The following is a 20,493-nucleotide window of genomic DNA, read 5'->3' as shown; positions in this document are numbered from 1 at the left end:
AAAGCCTGAGTGGTTAGATGCAGACGACTAGCGCAGACTGAAGGAGGAGGCTACAGATTCTCCAGGACGTTGGAGTTAGCAGCGTGAGGCGGCGAGGGCACGACTCGAGGCCGGAGTGGTCCATTATCTTGGGAGTGGCGGGCATAGGATATATTTGCAGGACTTTGTAAGTTTCTTTTTTGTTTTGCTTGTTGGTTTTTTTGAAATATTCTTTGTACTGACAATCATGTTTTTAACAGTTAGCATTTTGTTTTCTTTGCAGCACTCCATTACAAATCGCGATCCGCAAGGCCTTGAGACTCGATATGTAGAGAGGCACTGTCTCAATGCATTGATCAGCCGATTGTATAAATGTGGCGGCCCTGTAAGTCACTCATCTTTCTTGTCCGTAGTTACCATGAGATATTTGAATGCATTATTGTATGGTGGATTGATGTATTGTTTCTCTTTCTACAGAATCCGTTCGATGTTCCTTTGCAGCGGGACGAGCTTTCGGGGAATGAGGATTTATAGCTTACCCTTGGATCCTTGGAGCTCACACACCTTTATTTTTTAATCGCATGATCTATGTAGACATTTTCTATGTATTAGTGATATCCTATCATGATTGTACCAATCACTTTTTATGCAATTATGTATTTATTTCATGTATCAGTTTTATGATTTCAGTATACATTCTTTTTGTTTGCAAGCGCTTTGTATATAGTAGTGCAGAAACTATTTTGTATGGCTCTCATACAACATATACAGTGCGCCACAAATTTTTTTAAATCCCTGTTACTGTCGCTATCAGCGTCGCAAATTTACTGCTTGCATCGCTATTGCCGTGGCTATGCACGTCACAAATTTACTAGTTGCGTCGCTATTAGCATCGCTATTGGTGTCGCTATTAGCGTCGCAAATGCAACACTAATAGCGACGCATATAGCAACGCCAATAGCGACGTTTCTATGGCGTCATCAATAACGATGCTTTTTGTGACGACGGGAGTAAATTTTGTTGTTTGTATTTTCATCGCTTTAAACGTCGGTATAAGGCCTATATCTTGTAGTGTCCATGTGGCTCCATGCACGTGAATTCGCTGAACTCCATCCATGGACCTATTTTGCTCATGCCATGTTGCCAAGCTCACCATGACAATCGTACAAAACATGTGGTTTATGCAGGGGATAAGCGGAAAGTATTTGAGAACTTTTTGAGGGATGGTTTACCCTTGTAAGTCTTGTCAATACCTGTGAGCACCACACTTTGGACATGTCTTCATAGTCTAGTATTCTTCTCGAAACAGTATGCAATCGTTGATACATGTATGGATGTTATTGAAGTCCATGCAAGCTTTCGTAAAACATGTCGTATACCATTACGAGACTCAAGCATTGTATTTGCAGATGGTAATATATGATATTTCAATAACCTTAAAAAAATCATAAACACCTTGAAAAATCACAAATGTTTTTAATAATAGTGCCGAAAAAAAATAATCAACGAATCATATGTACAAGGTACCTGAACAACTCGGTCACACTCGCATCGCTCCACTCGTATTTTGCTTGCACACTTAAGAGTACAAGCAGTGTCTTCAGGTGAGATACTCGACACCCATCATATAATGGTATGGATGCTTCCTCTCTAAACGGATCAGAAGTCTCGACATCCATGGGAATCAATGCATCAATCATTGCCTCCATCTCATGCTCCAAGATTGTAGGTAGGTCTGGAAGGTTGCATGTCTCCTCTGGCATTGACGGTATAGATTGGCCTTGCAAGTGGTGGATTGGCTCATACACTCCATCCATCGCACGCCCACGAACTCTTCTAATTGGCCGCAAAGGGTGCACTCCTCCTTGGGATGAGATATCACCTCCCTGGATATAAAATTTGCCAGTCAAACCCAATCTTACTGTATATGGTATTCAATTAGCTTACGAGTACAATGCACGATTGATATTAACTTTTCTTACCGTTTGTTGAAAATTTGCAATCTCCCGATCAATGATCTCAGATTGAAACTCGCCAAATCATCGTATGTGTTGTATAGACAATCGACGTTTTCGTCTAATTGATAGCTTGCATTGAGAGCAAGGACATGGGACACGCTGATTAAGATATGCCTTGCGATCTTGAACAACAGGACCTTCATCGTTTTCCATTTTGTCTACGTTACAACAAAAAATTTGTTTCTGTTATCATTTTTTTTTCCTTAAATTTTTATCCTCTCCTTCCATCTCTCTCTTTTTTTTTCTTTCTTAAATTGTTATCCTCTCCTTCCATCTCTCTCTCTTTTTCTACGTTACGACTACGACCACGACCACGATGACCATGATAATGACTACGACCACGACTACGACGATGATGACCAGAACCATGATCCACGACCACGACCATGACTATGACGACCACGACTACGACCACGACCACGGCCACGACCACGACCACGACCACAACTAGGAATACGACTATGAATATGACCACGACCACAGCCACGACCACGACTACGACTACGACTACGATGACCACGACCACAACTACGACCACGACCACAACCATGACCACGACCACTACCACGACCACGACGACCATGACTATGGGTAGGTTGTACTCACTAAGAATAGGATTGGCGATTCACCTCATCTTCTCTCCATCATCAATAGAATTCTCCTTTACCATTTATAACTCACCCATCTTCTCTCCACACTATTGCACACTACAATCTCTATGAGGGCATGAGATTGGGATCTCCATAGATACCAAATCATGATCTCTAGCTTGATGGTTGCATATATACTACTGCTACTCATGGAATAAACCTTTAAATAGTTATTATGCTCAAATAAATGCTTGTTAGAGCAGAAATTTTTTCCTAAGACTATTTTAAGGAAGAAAGAGGGTTAATGATAAAAGAGTTTCATTCCTTGCAAGTGATTTTATATTATATTTATTAATTAAAATTGATAGTTGAAGATGAGTTTCCTAAGAGATCTTGTGGTGATGTTGTTTTAGTTTTGCCAAGCATATGAATGATGCTGTTTTAGTTTTCTATATTTGTCTTTTTAAGAAGAGATTGATTTTTATGGAATATCCAAAGTTATTTTTGGGATTACGTTATGAAAAATGAATGTTTTTCATACTGATAAGCTGATTGCCGTTGTTGTATATTTGTGTGGTGGAGGCTAGGACAAGCCCCATATGTGAGAGGTCTCTTTGCAAGAAGAACATTATGCTAGGATGCACAAGTATGCTAGGGCTCTCTAGCCATATATCCCTTAGGTTTGTTGAGGATCGGCCTAACCCGTATGAGCCTAGGATGAGCTTATTGTAAGGTCCTATTTACTTTTCTCTCTTTCTCTCCCTCTCTCACCCTCACTCTCTCTTTCTCTCTTTCTCTATTAGATTTAATGATTTTTTTTTTCTTTTTCTCTCTCCTCTCCCTCTCTCATTTTTTCTCTCTCCTCTCCCTCTCTCATTTCCTTTTCTTTCTTTCTTTCCCTCTCTCATTTCCTCTCCCTTCCTCACCCTCACCCTCTCTTTCACTCTTTCCCTATTAGGTTTAATGCTTTTTTTCTTTTTTCTCTCTCCTCTCTTTTATTTATTTTTCTCTCTCCTCTATCTCTCTCATTTCCCTTTCTCCCTTTCTCTCCCTCTCTCATTTCCTCTACGTCTCTCACCCTCACCCTCTCTTTTTATCTTTCTCTATTAGGTTTAATGATTTTATTCTCTTTTTCTCTCTCCTCTCCCTTTCTCATTTTTTCTCTCTCCTCTTCCTCTCTCATTTCCTTTCCCTCCCTCACCCTGACCCTCTCTTTCTCTCTTTCCCCATTAGCTTTAATGATTTTTTTCTCTTTTTCTCTCTCCTCTCTCTCTCATTTCTTTTTCTCTCTCCTCGCCCTCTCTCATTTCCTTTTCTCTCATCCTCTCCCTCTCTCATTTCCTCTCCCTCCTTCACCCTCACCCTCTCTTTCTCTCTTTTCCTATTATGTTTAACATCTTCTCTCTTTTTCTCTCTCCTCTCATTCTCTCATTTCCTTTTGCTCTCTTCCTCTCATTCTCTCATTTCTTCTCCTTCCCTCTCCCTCTCTCATTTTCCTATTATGTTTTCGTCTCCCTCTCTCATTTCCTCTCCCTCTCTCATTTTCCTATTATGTTTAATGTCTCCCTCCCTCTCTCTCTCCCTCTCCCTCTCTCATTTCCTCTCGCTCCCTCTCCCTCCCCCTCTCTTTCTCTCTCCTTCCCTCTCCCTCTCCCATTTCCTCTCCCTCTCTCTCTGTCTCTCTCATTTCCTCCCCATCCCTCTTCCTTTTCCATTTCCTCCCCCTCGCCCTCGCTCTCTCTTTCTCTCTCTCTCCCTCCCTCTCCCTCTCTCATTTCCTCCCCCTCCCTCTTCCTTTCCCATTTTCTCCCCCTCTCCCTCTCCCTCTCTTTCTCTCTCTCTCTCTCCCTCCCTCTCCCATTTCCTCCCTCTTCCTCTCTTTCTATCTTTCCCTCTCCCTCTCTTTCCCTCTCTCTCTCACCTTACCTCTCCCTCTCCCTCTCCTTCTCTCTCATTTCCTCTCCGTCTCTCAATATACACAAATTATACAAAAAACTAAAAAAGAGAGAGAATGCACTCTCCCTTCCTCTCGTTCTCTCATTTCATCCCCCTCCCTCTTCCATTTCCTCCCTCTCCCTCTCCCTCTCTTTTTCTCTCTCTCCCTTGCGGATTCAATAGAGAATGTCTTGATCTCCTTCTGTGAGATCCATTGCACTAAATTTGATAATTTGTAAATCGCCCCATATATTTATAGAGTGAGGTATCCTCTGATCGATATTGGTAGTACAAACTATCACAAATGAAGAAGCATTATGAACAATGACTAGACTCCAAATAGCAAAATACGAAGGCCACTTGCAATCTATTTGTAGTACAAACCTGACATATATTATGCAAATCATGGGATTTTAGCCCTGATAGTTGGTCGTCTTTAGAAAAAGCGAATCTGAGAGAATGCATCATATCCATCAACTTGATAATTTTCTTCACAATGCGCTCTTCTTTAGTGGACAAAACCCAAGGAGTGCGAGGTAGTTGCAGACAACCATCAGTACTCGATTGTGGCCAAAGTGCCTCCATCTTGCCTAACTTCTTCAAATCCATTCGTACCTTGCAGTGTCTCTCTTTCATATGATGTGATCCCATAGTAACTTGCCTACATTCCTGAAAATATGCATGGGATCCAATAAGTGGTTGATTTGTAGGTGGGTCCAATACATCAACTTGTAGAAATGGACGTGACTCCATGTGGACTATTTTCAATTGGTACCAGCTTTAGGCATTTATTCGTGTAGGAGAAAGAATGAGCAAGCTAAGGATCATGTGTCCTTCCTTTGTAGAAAGCCATGGCGAGATGTTGTAGTTAACAAAGACTATAGGCCACACACTGTAAGAAGTTGAGCAGAGACCAAATGGGTTCATGTCATCCATAGCAAGATCGAGCCAAAGATTCATTAGCTCTCATGCAAAGTCTGCAAAGGTAGAGTCAATGTGGCTTCATGTGCGTGAATCTGTTGATATTCATTGGACCTTATATGTGGATCTATTCTTTGCAAGCTACATTGTCAAGCTCGCCATGTCCGACGAATAAAACATGTGACATATACGGGGGATAAGTGAAAAGTATCTAAGAAATTTTTGAGGAATGGTTTGCCCTTGCAAGTCCTATCGATACTTGTGAGCACTACACTTTGGACATGTCTCCATAGTCCTGTACTCTCCTCAAAACAGCACACAATCATTGACACATGCATGTATGTTGTAGTCCATGCCAAGCTTTCATAAAACATGTCATGCATCATCATGACATTCACGCATGGTATTTTAAAGTGGTAATATATGATACTTTAGCAACTTGAAAAGAAATCATAGAATATCTTGAAAAAACATATATTTTTTAATAATGGTGTCAAAAAGAAATCAAGGAAGTGTACGTAGAATGTACCTGAGCAACTTAGCACACTCGCATCACTCCATCCATATTTTTCTTGCACACCTATGAGTGCAAGTAGTATCTTTAGGCGAGATACTCGGCACCCATCATATAATAGTATGGATGATTTCTCTCTTAGCGGATCAGATGTCTTTACATCCATGGATATCAATGCATTGATCATTGCCTCCATCTCAGGCTCCAAGATTGTAGGAAAGTTTGAAAGGATGTTTGTCTTCTTTGGTATTGATAGTATAGACTTGGTTCTGCCTTCCAAGTGGTGGATTGGCTCAAGCACTCCATCCATCGTACACCCATGAACTCTCCTAATTGGCTACAATAGATACATTCCTCCTTAGGATTAGACGTCACCTTCCTGTATAAATTTTACGACCATGTCTAATGTTTTTGTATATAATATTTAATTAGTTTACAAATATAAGGCATGATTGATACACATTTTTCTTACCATTTGCTCAAAGTTTGAGATTGTGTGATCAATTATCTCCGATTGGAACTTGCTGAAGTATCGTATATTTTCTATAGACAAGTGATACTTTCATCAGATTGCCAGCTTGCATTGAGAGGAAGGACATGGGATATGCTGATTAAGATATGCCTCGTGATCTTGAACATTAAGACCATCATTGTTTTCCATTTTGTCTACATTACGATAAACAATTTTTTTTTGTTCTCATTCTCTTTTTCTTTTTTGATTTGTTTGAGAAGGGATTTCTTCTCTTGTAACTCAATAAAATTAATATCAATTAAAACGTCTTGGTTTACAACACATAACAACTTTAGATACATGGAAATTAGACACATTAATAGTATGGTTAACCATACATTCTTTCAAAATAAATATTAAACAACTTTTAGATTTTCTATCCACTATATCTACTTCATGTTGACTCTAATGTCAGAAAGATTATCGACATTGATAAAGCAATATATGTCATTCCATATCCAAAATTTTTCATAATGCAGAAAGATCATAAAGTTAATCTAAGATAAACACATATTGATTCATTTTCATCCAAATTAAGTCATCCAAATTAATATGCATCAACCACTTTATTAATAAGGTATAGTCTCAACTCAGGCTCCCTAAAATAACATTGATTTGGATCTAGGATGACACACTAGGATAGTTGACATTCGATCATTCCTAACTTGACCTAATATAAAATTTCAAAATTTTAATGGAAATCTCTTGGCTAACCAAGACCACTTTGCTGTATCAAAAATCCATGGGCAATTTAAACACTCCCTTCACCCCTTTCCCTCGAAGAGTAGCTTTAGTTTTCTAACTAACCCACCACAATTTATCCACCTTTCTTTGCGCTCTTCATATTACTTCAAAAGTGGGGTCATGATCATAGGTATCCTTCATAGGAATAAGGGAATCAAAAGATAGAACGAAAATACTATGGGTACTTATTCTTCTACTAATGCATGGGCAACAACTTTCTCTCTACCGGGTTGATATTAGATAAGTGGATGGAAACTTTGAATGAAAGCAATCCATTGAATATGACGGTTAGAGATTTGTGGCTAACTACGGAGATGTTGGATACTTTTTTGGTCAGTTTTGATCATAAATTCGGATCCCATTAGATAAGGTTTCCATTGAGGTAAGGCTTGAACTACAGTTAACAATTCTTTATCATAGGTATAATACTTCAGTTTAGAAGGTTTAAGTTTGCAACTAGAATAGGCTATGGGATGTGAATCTTGCATGAGGACAACTCCTATTCCTGATTCTCTAGCATCAGTGACTACTAGAAAGAATGGTCAATTAAAATCAAGTAATTGCAAAACAAGTGCATATGTTAAAGCATGTTTCAATAAATCAAAAGACTTTTGCTGATTATCAGACCAATGATACACAACACCTTTCTTTAATAATTTTGTCAAAGGCAATGCAAGCAATGAAAAATTTCTCACAAATTTTCGATAAAATTTGGCAAGACCTAAAAAAGAACATAACTCATGCACATTTTTAGGATTTGGCCAATTCAAAATTTCCTCTATCTTTTTAGGATCAACTTGAATACCATGAGAAGAAACAATTTGACCTAAGTATTCAATTTGGGTTTAGAAAAATTCACTCTTATCAGGGTTAGCATACAATTGATTCTCTTTCATCAATAATTTGAACACCAATGATAGACATTCATAGTGTTTGTTCTTATTCTTCCTGAAAACCAATATATCATCAAAGAAAACAATGGCACAATTCTATTACTTCAAGAATATTCTATTCATCATACAACTGAATATAGCTGCTACATTAGGCAAACCGAAAGGCATAACAAGGAATTCATAATGACCAAACTGAGTTCTAAATACAGTTTTGAAAATTTCAGGTATATCCAATCGTACTTGATGATATCTAGATTTGAGATCTGTCTTGCTAAAAATAGTGGCTCCTTATAGTTTATCCATGAGGTTGTTGTAACGTGTCCACTAGAATCATCCAGGACACGTCATAGCAGTCCATCAGAAAGCATGTCTAGAAAGCTCCGCCCGACATTCCCATGGAATGTTACGGGATTTGGGATCTAGGTCTTCCCGCATCTGCCACGTAGCGGAAGTATCCTGGCCGTTTCCACTTAAGATTGACCTGAATTAGGGTTTTCCTGATTTGGTCATTAGCTAACAGCAACTAGCGTCAGACCCGAGCAAACTACTTTACGCAGAAACGCCAGGTCCGAAGCGGATTCACGCTGCACTTGGTTCAAGGAGAATGGGAAACGAGAGGGATGCAAGGCTCAACCTCTCTGCCATAAGGCATAGTCCCATTCCATTCCCCTAAAACAGCGTAAATCGGGTAAGACGTAACTCTAGGTCATCGCTCTCGTTATTCGTTTTGATAATGATGATCATCCCGCTGTTCTTCGAGATTTTTGAGAAAAGTTCCCGGCTAACCGGGACCACCCAACCGTAGGAAGGACCCCATCCTCCGCACTTTCCTCGGTTTGTTTTAGTTATGTAATTATCTAGCACATTAATTTGACATATAACAATCAGTTTCTTTAATTAATCTTGTTAAGCACTGGTTCCTTCACGTAATCTTATCACGTGACATAGAAAAATAATATCAAGCAAGTTCTTTTTTTAACATTTCATCATTTTATCTTTGAAATACAAGGAGTTCCGCCCGTAGGCCTATCCATAATCTGCCCGAAGGCTATCCAGTAATCCTCCAGGGATCACTATTCCAAGCTTCCGCCCGTAGACTAGTATACGGGCCTCAAGATCCAATCCCGAGTCACGTTAGCCTTTTGTGCAGGACCCGGAAGGCGAGGGATTTACGGCTAGAGCCCCCATGGCACCCAAGTGTCCTCTTGCTCCAAGTAGAGCTCAACAGAAAGACCTCTTACGGCGGGTTCAGTCCACGTTCTTGGCGCGGTCAACAACCCCCTTGGTTAGGGTCAGGCAGGCAGTCGGGGGTAACTGAAGCTGCCTCTCCCTTCAGGCCTTCAACCTGAAGCATTAGATATCATTTCATCCTTTAGTTCTTTGAGCCAACAATGCAAATAGTGCTTTCTAAACTATTACAAGCACAATCAATTCCAGTGGTCATTTATTTGGCCAACTGTTAAGGAGTGAATCCTTCTCTCCGAATGCGTCCAGCATTCGATCCGGGATCAATTGCGACTTGGCAAGATCCCCAAGGGTTTGTTTGTTCACCCTTTTGTCCTTGGGTTAGGGCCATACCCTGTTAACCCAACTTAACCAATACCTTAGGTTTTATTAACAGTAAATCCTGGCGACCATGTCACTCCAATTTATTGATTGATCATTTGCTTCCAAGCAAATACCTTACTTCCCTTTACTTGGCAATTTTTCCCAAGAAAGGTGATATAACAGGATGACTACTCATCCTCTTACAAAAACTTGCCAACCTCATTCCAAGAAATGGCAAAACTCTCTTGTGAACAAACCACAAGTCTATGCGACGTTGCAACTTATTGCACAAGTGTTGCATCTATTCCATGGGATCATTTCACCCATTGAACGGCGTTTTCTGGTCATGGAATTATCTCCAGACGAGAAGCAGGGTTTAGGGTGTCTTCTTACCCAACCCATTCCTAATTACACTAGGCCGACAACGTTCGGTCCTAGGGATTCAAACTCAATCCGAGTTTCATCATTTGAACGAGTGATCCTGAGGGTAGAAACCTTAGATCGTTTTATGCATGAGCGTCCAATTGTCCCTACATTCTGTGAATGTGGGTAGGACCTTTGGATCAAGGGTTCGTCTTGGTAACAAATGCGTGAAACTAGGTCAACTCGTTAATGTGCTAAACCTGTTGAGAATCAGCAATCACACTCACTCAAACAGCCTCTTTGTATGGAGCTTCAGGGTCAAGGATATGGAGGCTAACCTATCCCATATGCACAATGGTGCCTACTGCAGTTTCCTACTTTCCTATAAAGCATTGTACTTGCTTCCTTCTTCTTAATGCAATGATAGTACTCTTTTCTTTTCAGTGAAGTGTCAATGTCATTGTCCACATACACAAGATTGTGTTTATGAGTCCAAGTCTCAATCTTGGAACCTAATTCACTTTTGTAACAAACAGTGTCTTTGTCTTCTCCATCATGAGTCCACACTTCTCATTTCATCCTCCATAGCTTCCGATTTTTCCATGCTCTAGATCCCACATTTGTCACATGGTATCAAAGCCCAGTTGGGCATGGCATTGCTTCTCTAGCCTCTCTTGATTCCTCTCAATCTCAGTCTAGCTCAATGTCAGCTCATGACTTCATCTCCCAACTCTACTCTCACTGAAGCTTCCATTGCAGCCATAGCCAGCAGCACCCTGTCAGATTGAGCTGCTTATATCTCACTCCACAGGTCAAATCTCTTGGAGCTTCCTTCTGGAAAAGTATTCTCCAACTCACAAAGCTTCCATGTATCACATCAATCCAAGACATTGGACCATCTGGAGCTCAGCATTGTGAAAATCCTCAATCTCTGCTTTGTGTCTGCCATAGTCAGACAGGACCTACCTTACTTGGAGCTTCAATAACTCCTCAACCAGGCCATTTCAGCCCACGATTTCTTCTAGGGAGTTGTTCCTCTACTCAAGACGATTCATCCTGGCACAAAAATCGACTGCATTAGTGCGCCTTGACTCCAGCATTGCGAAAATTACGGCAATCTGTCAGAATTGCACCTGCTTATGTTCGAGCTGCCTGTGTGCGGCATACAGTCCACGATGTTGATGATTATCATGGGGCTTTGATAGCCCATGAAGTCAGCTTCCTAGGCATATAAAATTTTTTGAAAATGATCCACTCTAGCTCTTGTAATCAGCAAAAAACTAGGCTGTCCCCAAAAACCCTAATGCAAAAGCCATAGCCAAAGCTTCAAAATTCTGACATTTCTCACTGTTTCTCTCACTGAAGTTATCAACAGTGATTTTTATCATTGAGAAATACTCTCTGAAGTTCATTAAAGTACTGTCACTCAAATTTGAAGGTATCAGCATCAAATCAAGAAGGGGAAGATTACACTTGGATTTAAAAAGAGTAAAGGACTTTGCAGATTTGATATTCATTGACACTCAGTTAGTGTTTTTTAGCACTTGTGTCTCTCAACCAACTCTTCTGCTGCTCAAATCTAATAAGTGTGAAGTTGATTTGCTACTATTCCCGTAAGTCTAACATGGGAAAAGACTCTCCAAATGCTCGATTCAAAGGAGTCGGATTCCACACCTGGCAAACCCGCATCAAGCTCATATTGACAAAAAAGGGTCTCTGGGCCATCACAAATGGCAAAGAGAAGAAACCTCGGGATGCGGACCTTGCAACTACTTGGCAAAAGAATGATGACAGATCCCAGGCCATGATCAAACTGGAGCTAGACGACAGTTATATCCATCATGTGGATAACTGTGAGACCTCACAGGATACATGGAAAAGACTTGACATCCTGTTCGGTGCACAATCTAAATCATCAAAGTATGGTCTCCTGATTGAGTTCTTCAAGCTTGAAATGAAGTCCAGCACATCACTTGCCAAACATCTTAATTACATGGAAGGACTCCTAACCCAACTTGCAGGAATCAACATTAAAATTGATGAAGATGTTTGCATCGCTGTTCTACTTAAGGGCTTGCCTCCTGAATATAATAATGTATTAACAACTTTAATCGACGTGCCAAATCCTGAACTTGTTGATATCCAGGCATCACTGTTAGAAGAAGAAAAGAAGCTAAAAACTAAGGAAGAACCAAGTACCTCTAGAGATGAGCATGCATTATATGTTGGCAACAGGTACAAAGGCAAGAAGGATCAGCTCTTCTGCGACTTCTGCAAAAGGACCGGACACACCAAGAAGTTCTTCCACGCAAGAAAGAGATCCCAAAAGGCCTATTTAGTTGCAGTCAAAGAAGAAGAAGAAAATGGAGCAAAGGAAGAAGAAGATGAAGATGAAGTCCACTGGGATCGGAAGGACAAGACTCATCAGTCCTTGTACTCTCATAATTCTCATAGACTGTTTTAATAGCCTTGTATTTTCCTTGCCCTAATGCTTCCTGCCATAAGCTTTGTAAAATCCTTATGTAACTTGGCATTACAGTCCCTGTGCGCTTTGTGAGGCCCCTGTTACAGCCTCTGGATGTCCACCATGTTTATGGTACCCACACTTAGCCTTTTCTGCGATAGCCTCTGGTGTTTTGCCATGTTTGTGGTATGCCCACACTTTGCAGGTGGTTCTCATTACAGCCTCTACACACTTTGTGCCTTTCTAGTTGTGATTGAGGAGGGGTGTTGAGAATCAGCAATCACACTCACTCAAACAGCCTCTTTGTATGGAGCTTCAGGGTCAAGGATATGCAGGCTAACCTATCCCATATGCACAATGGTGCCTACTGCAGTTTCCTACTTTCCTATAAAGCATTGTACTTGCTTCCTTTTTCTTAATGCAATGATAGTACTCTTTTCTTTTCAATGAAGTGTCAATGTCATTGTCCACATACACAAGATTGTGTTTATGAGTCCAAGTCTCAATCTTGGAACCTAATTCACTTTTGTAACAAACAGTGTCTTTGTCTTCTCCATCATGAGTCCACACTTCTCATTTCATCCTCCATAGCTTCCGGTTTTTCCATGCTCTAGATCCCACATTTGTCACATGGTATCAGAGCCCAGTTGGGCATGGCATTGCTTCTCTAGCCTCTCTTGATTCCTCTCAATCTCAGTCTAGCTCAATGTCAGCTCATGACTTCATCTCCCAACTCTACTCTCACTGAAGCTTCCATGGCAGCCATAGCCAGCAGCACCCTGTCAGATTGAGCTGCTTATATCTCACTCCACAGGTCAAATCTCTTGGAGCTTCCTTCTGGAAAAGTATTCCCCAACTCACAAAGCTTCCCTGTATCACATCAATCCAGGACATTGGACCATCTGGAGCTCAGCATTGTGAAAATCCTCAATCTCTGCTTTGTGTCTGCCATAGCCAGACAGGACCTACCTTACTTGGAGCTTCAATAACTCCCCAACCAGGCCATTTCAGCCCACGATTTCTTCTAGGGAGTTGTTCCTCTACTCAAGGCAATTCATCCTGGCACAAAAATCGACTGCATTACTATGCCTTGACTCCAGCATTGCGGAAATCGTGGAAATCTGTCAGAATTGCGCCTGCTTACGTGCGAGCTGCCTACATGCTGCATACAGTCCACGATGTTGATGATTATCATGGGGCTTTGATAGCCCATGAAATCAGCTTCCTAGGCATATAAAAAGTTTTGAAAATGATCCGCTCTAGCTCCTGTAATTAGCAAAAAACCAGGCTGTCCCCAGCCGCAGTAGATAGATTCTCTACGGGCTGGATGATGGATTGCATGCGTGCATACACGTCACATAGACGATCCGACGCACACAAGGCAATCAAGAGTGGGGCTGCAAAGCCTGAGTGGTTAGATGCAGACGACTGGCACTGACTGAGGGAGGAGGCTACAAATTCTCCAGGACATTGGAGTCAGCAGCGGGAGGCAGCGAGGGCACGACTTGAGGCCAGAGTGGTGCATCATCTTGGGAGTGGCGGCCACAGGACATATTTGGAGGAGTTTGTAAGTTTCTCTTTTATTTTGCTTATTTGTTTTTTTGAAATATTCATTGTATTGACAATCATGTTTCTAACAGTTAGCATTTTGTTTTCTTTGTAGCACTCCATTACAAATCGCGATCCGCAAGGCCTTGAGACTCGATATACAGAGAGGCACGGTCTCAATGCATTGATCGACCGATTGTATAGATGCGGCGGCCCTGTAAGTCACTCATCTTTCTTGTCCGTAGTTACCATGAGATATTTGAATGCATTATTGTATGGTGGATTGATATGTTGTTTCTTTTTCTGCATTATTGTCCAAGTACAGTGCTGCGCCAACGAGGGAAAGGATTTGGCGACCATGATTGTCAAGATCCCCAAGGAGGGAATTACTTCTTCAAGCGATATCCATTGATCAGGAAGGGATCATCAGAGGCATCAACGGTCTACACTTGGACAGAGCCATTAGGGTTGATAGCAAGTACCTTATATGGGCCCATCCACCACTGTTGGAGCTTGCCAGGAAACTTGCCAAATCGTGAATCATAGGCTAGGACCAAATCACCTTCTTTGAACTCCTTGTGCTTGATGAAGCTGTCATGGTAAGCCTTGCGTCGAGCTTGTGTGGCTTCCATGCATTGTAGAGCCATCCTACGAATTTCATCCAAACATTCCAGGTGCAGGAGGCGGCGTTGCAGTGAATCATCGTCCCCCAAACGCTCTTTGATAGCCACTTGCAAAGAGGGTAATTCCAGTTCAACAGGAAAAACAGCTTCTGTACCATACACCAGCTGAAAGGGCATCTGTCCCGTTGTTGCTTTGTGGGAGGTTCTTTACGCCCAGAGGGCCTCTGTAAGTCGATCATCCCAATCACGACAATGTGCGGCAATCGTTCTTGTCAGGATCGAGCAGAGGATGCGATTCGTGACTTCGACTTGGCTGTTGGCTCTAGGTTAATAAGGAGTGGACTTGCGATGGCGGATCTTATACAACTCTGTCAACTCTTCCATGACTTTATTAATGAAATGAGTGCCTATGTCACTTACCAGCTCTAGGGGACTGCCAAAACGGATGTTGATATTCTCGTACATGAACAGGGCCACGTTGTTACCATCGTCCCTCTTTAGGGCTTTAGCTTCACACCACTTTGTAACATAATCCGTACATACGAGGATGTATCGGTTCTGCTTCCTTCTGGTGGGAGGATCGATTGGACCTACGGAGTCGATGCCCCACTTCTCGAAAGGCTTCAAGGGAAGAATAGGCTGTAGTGGCATGGCACTTGTCTTGGTAGGTTTCCCCATTCTCTGACAAGCATCACATCTTTTACAGTAATCATAGGCATCCCTATGAATGGTAGGCCACCAGTATCTTGCTAGCAGAGCCTTCCTGGCTGTGGCTTCTCCTGCAAAGTGGCCTCCACATGGCTCGTCATGGCAAGCCTTCAGAACAATCCCAATCTCATCTCCTGCAACACATCTTCGGAGCACTTCATCTTTGCCTTTCTTGTACAGTGCACCGCCTAACAGGGTATAGGGGGCTGATTCTAACATGAGCTTCTTCCTTTCCCGACTAGAAATGCCAGGAGGATACTGTTGGGTTGCCAGCAGATTGGCAATGTCTGCATACCAGGGGGTTACAGTTTCTACCAGGAAGAGGGAAGCATCAGGAAGGTCTGGATCATCCTGCTCCTCGTCTACAGTTTGTGGAATATGCGATAGATGATCAGCCAGAACATGGGAACGACCAGGTTTGGTAATTACCTCAAAGTCAAACTCCTTAAATAGAAGGAGCCATCTCATCATTCATCCTTTCACATCTGCTTTGTTCATCAGGAAGGACAGGGCCTCGTGATCCACATAAAATTTAAAGTGGGTAGACAAGAGGTAGTGGTGAAACTTCTCTAAGGCAAACACCATTGCCAAGCACTCCAGCTCTCTCACTGTATAGTTCCGTTCTCTATCAGTGACTTTTCGGCTTGCGTAATAGATGGGTTGATCCAGCTTTGAGGAGCCCTTTTGGCATAGGACAGCACCTAAGCCTTCAATAGATGCATTAGTATGTACATGAAACTCCTTCATCCAATCAGGAGGTTGCAGAATGGGTGCCTCAATCAGACACTGCTTCAGAGTGTTGAAGGCTTTGTCACATTCTTCCGTCCAAGTAAACTCAGCATCTTTCCTTAGAAGCTTGTGCAAGGAGGTTTCCTTTGTTGCAAAATGAGCTATGAACCTTCTGTAGTAACCCACATGGCCTAGGAATCCCCTCAACTATTTGAGGTTGGTGGGTGCTGTCAGAGCTGCGATCTTTTCGATCTTTGTAGGGTCTGTTGATATCCCTTGTGCAGAGACAGTGTGGCCCAACATAACTCCAGAAGAGACCCCAAAAATGCATTTGTCGGGGTTGAGGGAAATCCCATACTCCTGGCATCTGTCAAAGCATTGTTCCAAATGTCCCTAGTGTTCACGGATCAAACTATAGACACAAAAGTTATCCAAATATACCTCAATAAAATCGTGTAGATGATTTTGAAATGCGGCCATCATGACTCGCTGGAAAGTAGTAGGGGCATTGTAGAGCCCAAATGATATCACTCGGTAAGCATAGGTCCCCCATTCTGTGGTGAAGGTTGTTTTGGACTGGTCCTCTTCTGCGATTTGGACTTGGTTCTATCCACTGAATCCATCCAAAAGGGAATAAAGCTCATGTCCTGCCACACTGTGTCCAATAGTTGGTTTGTGAAAGGAATTGGGAAGTGATCCTTCTTGGTCTTGGAATTCAACTTGCGAAAATCCACACATATTCAAAGCTTGCCATTCTTCTTGGGTACAACCACAATGGGTGAAACCCATTCACTATTTGCCACTGGATAGATGAACTCGGCTTCCAGAAGCTTCAGCAGCTCTGCTTTTACCAATGTGGAATAATTTGGGTTCATTCGCCTTTGTTGTTGCCGTACTAGCTTGGCATCAGCCTCCAAGTCAATATGATGCTGACATATTGTGGGATCAATCCCCTTTAGGTCTTTGTAGGACCACGCAAACACGTCCAAATTTTCTTTCAATAAGTTGTACAAGGTTGACAACTCCTCTTCTGGGAGGCTGCTATCCACCTTCAAGTGGCGTTCAGTGCCATCTGCATCCACAAAAGTTAACTGCCTTTCACCTTCTACTTCATGGATGAAGGTCCCACGGACTGCTTCTGGATACAGATCCGACTCCTTCAAGGGAGTGGTCTCCTCTTCTGATGTCCCACTAGACCCAACTTCTTCTTTTGGTGGAGACTTAGGTTGCTCCTTGAGATGTTGAAATGGGATTAGAGCCGTTTCGAGTTTGGTTTCAAGATTAGTTACCTCTTGGCTTGAAGACTCATCTTCTGATGACACGTCTAGGAACGTCACATAACAGGGACCCTTTGATTTCTATTGGGTTTGTGGGACTGGTGCTTGTTGGCACGGTGCATCATCATCATCTTTCTTTGGCAAGGATGGGTTAGGACGGCAAGAGACACTGCTGAAAGACAGCTTGTTCTTCTTAATCCATTTCTTATAAAGATTTTTCATATGAAAAGATCCATTTACCAGACCAAATGGTACCATCGCCATTCTGTCCCACAGCATGAGCTCGTCTACTTCCGATGCTTTTGGAACTTCTTCTTCAAATGTATTCTCTACAGGTGGGATAGATTCTTCTGGCTCACTTTCATAACCTTCTTCGTCCATATCATATTCATCCTCTTCTGTCTCTGCTTCTGCTTCTGTCTCTGTCTCTACTTCTGTCTCTGTAGGAGCTCTGTAGGAGAAGAACAAGTTCTCTGTTTCCTCTTCTGCCTCTGTCTTTGTCTCTGCTATGGCCATGTAACAAGGAGAGTAGTACATCCATGCTTCTATCTCACTGTCAGAAGTGATTTCGGAAATCGTTCCTGGTTCAGGCAGAAAGTATTCACCCATTGACAGGGACTTTGCATCTTTTGGGAGTTGACTTACAGTATCCACTGTTAAGGAACGTGCCACCATTTTCTTGGGAAGGATCTGTTTGACAGCATCTTCGTCTGCTGATGGTCTATCTGTAGCCTCATTAGGCGAGTCAGAAGATAATTCCAAGGAGGTGGATCCATGTCCTTTTTGAGCACCATATAGCTTCAACACCACTTTATTGGGTCCTCCACCCAAGGTCAAGGTTCCTTTGAACCAATCCGTCCTTGCTCTGGCTTCAAAAAGCCATGGTTTGCCCAGTAACAGAGGGTAGGATGTACCATAAGAGTTCGGCTTTACCACCAGATAGGTTAGCCAATAATCTTTTCTAGCCACTGTAGTCTTCACATATGGGAGAATGCCCAAAGGCTTGATTCTGCTCTGATCCGCCAGTCTGATGAGCCATTGGGTTGGTTGCACACCTTATAGGCCTAGATCCTTCATTGTCACATCCGTCATAATGTTCACTGATGAACCACCATGAATCAGTGCATTTGCAATGAGGCATCCTTCTATCCACACGCCAGTCTCTGGGGTACCCGGATCTAGGAAGGCGTTAGCTACGTCCACTTCTTTGACAGGCGCTGGAGCTTTGTCGGACTTTGTTGCTATTGAGGGAGCAATCCTTAAGCCACATCGTCTTGTCAGTATACTTTTGAACCTTTTTCGGCAACTGGGAGACAACATCAATAATTGTCGGAATCTGAGGTTTGGTTTAAAGGTATCTAGATCTTTGACCAGATCGTATTCCTTAATAGGATCCACTAGCTGCTCTAACTGGTTAGGGAATGGGGCAACACCCATTTTCATTTTCCCTCTTTCTTCCAACAGGGACATCATGGGAACTTCGTTTGCCACTTGTGGCACTTCCTCCTCTTCTATCTCTTGGACCTCTGGTCCTGCCTCTGGAACAGTCTCTCTAACTTCCTGTGGCATTGTAATGCTCTGTACGGCACTGTCAGGCTCTGTTCTGTTCTGTTCTTCTGGTGGAAGATTGAATTTCACTGTTCTGGTAGGAGGATTATTTTCTTTCTGGATAGGTGGTTCCTTCTTCTTTGTACGTGTGATGGCAGCAACTTCCAATTCCACTAAATTGGAGGTAGGCTCTTGGGCCTTGGCCGGATTATCAGTAGCACTGTTTTTCACTGGGGCTGGGCTTGGACAATCTTTTGCAGTGTGGCCTTCTCCTTTGCATCGACTGCATAAAGGCTTGTAATCCACTGACCTTCTTGGATTTGGTCAATTTGGTGAAATGTGTCCCTTTTTGCCGCATCTGTAACACTCCACTTCTGATCTCTGACCACCGCCAGACTGTCTTCCTCTGTAACTTTGGGATGGAAACCTTCTTGGACCGAAACTAGGACCAAACTCTCTAGGCTTGGGTCCAATATCCTTTGTTGTCATTTTGGATTCCAGCAAGTTGAATCTTGCATCTTCTTCCTTCATTTTCCTATCATGCATCTCCTTCAGAGAGCAAATGTCCTCTGTATAGTTCTTCCGCAAACAGTAGGAACAGAAGGCTCCAGGGATGGTTGATTTTCGTGTACATTTAGTGGCTAAATGACCTGCTTGATGACACTTACCATACCAAGTATTTGACTGCATCACATCTCTTCCTGCTCCTGCAACATTGGATATGCTAGCGGTATTCACTTTCAGCGCCTGTAACTGCTCTGCAATCACATCCATCAACTCCTTTTTAATATTTGCAACTGAGTTGGATAAGTAATCCTTCAAGCTTTCTCCTCCTGAGGTACTGGCAGTAGGGTTTTGAGAAGTCTCTGTAATCACTACATAAACAGGTTGGGCTGGTGCAGAGGGGTCTCTGCTCTAATTCTGATTCAGAGCTCTTGTTTGCACTGTTGTCTGTTGGCTCCAGTTGGTACAGTTCCACTGTTACTGCTGATTTGGCATTGAGGAAATTGGTTGGGACCATTGTTGTTGTGGTTGAACCATCATTTGAGGCATTGATTGTGGCCACTGTGGATTTGGTGCACTGTACTGTGATACTGGGGGCATCTGTTGGTAGGGGTAGGGGACAATCCCTAGGACTGCATTTGGTGGGTACATCATTCCTGGCATCAGAGGAGGTAGGACTCCTCTTCTTGGATTCATCGCCAATCTAGCTTCTACTTCATCGTACAGTCTTGCACCTTCTGTTGCAGCTTGCAGTGTTGCTGGTCTTTTACAACTCCACAAACTTACGGACTTCTGGTTGTAATCCTCTGAGAAATACCCCCTTCTGAATGCCATCATCTAGATTATAGTTAGTCCATCTCTTCAGGATGGATTCCATTCGTGAGACATAAGCTTCTACTCTTTCTCCAGAGGACGGACTTAAATTCATAAATTCCTCTCCCATCCGCTCTTCAAAACCTTCACGCCTGAATTTAGTGAGGAAGGCCAACTTCATGTCATCCCATGTGCTGAAAGTTCCTGCTGCTTGTCTTTCATACCACTGAAATGCCGGGCCCTTGAAAGTGGCGGGAGATATT

Source organism: Lygodium microphyllum, chromosome 24, assembly GCF_053477565.2.
Source record: "Lygodium microphyllum isolate KBCC chromosome 24, Lygodium_microphyllum_v1.1.10, whole genome shotgun sequence".
NCBI classification, from domain to species: domain Eukaryota; kingdom Viridiplantae; phylum Streptophyta; class Polypodiopsida; order Schizaeales; family Lygodiaceae; genus Lygodium; species Lygodium microphyllum.
Note: the sequence above shows the minus strand (reverse complement) of the source record.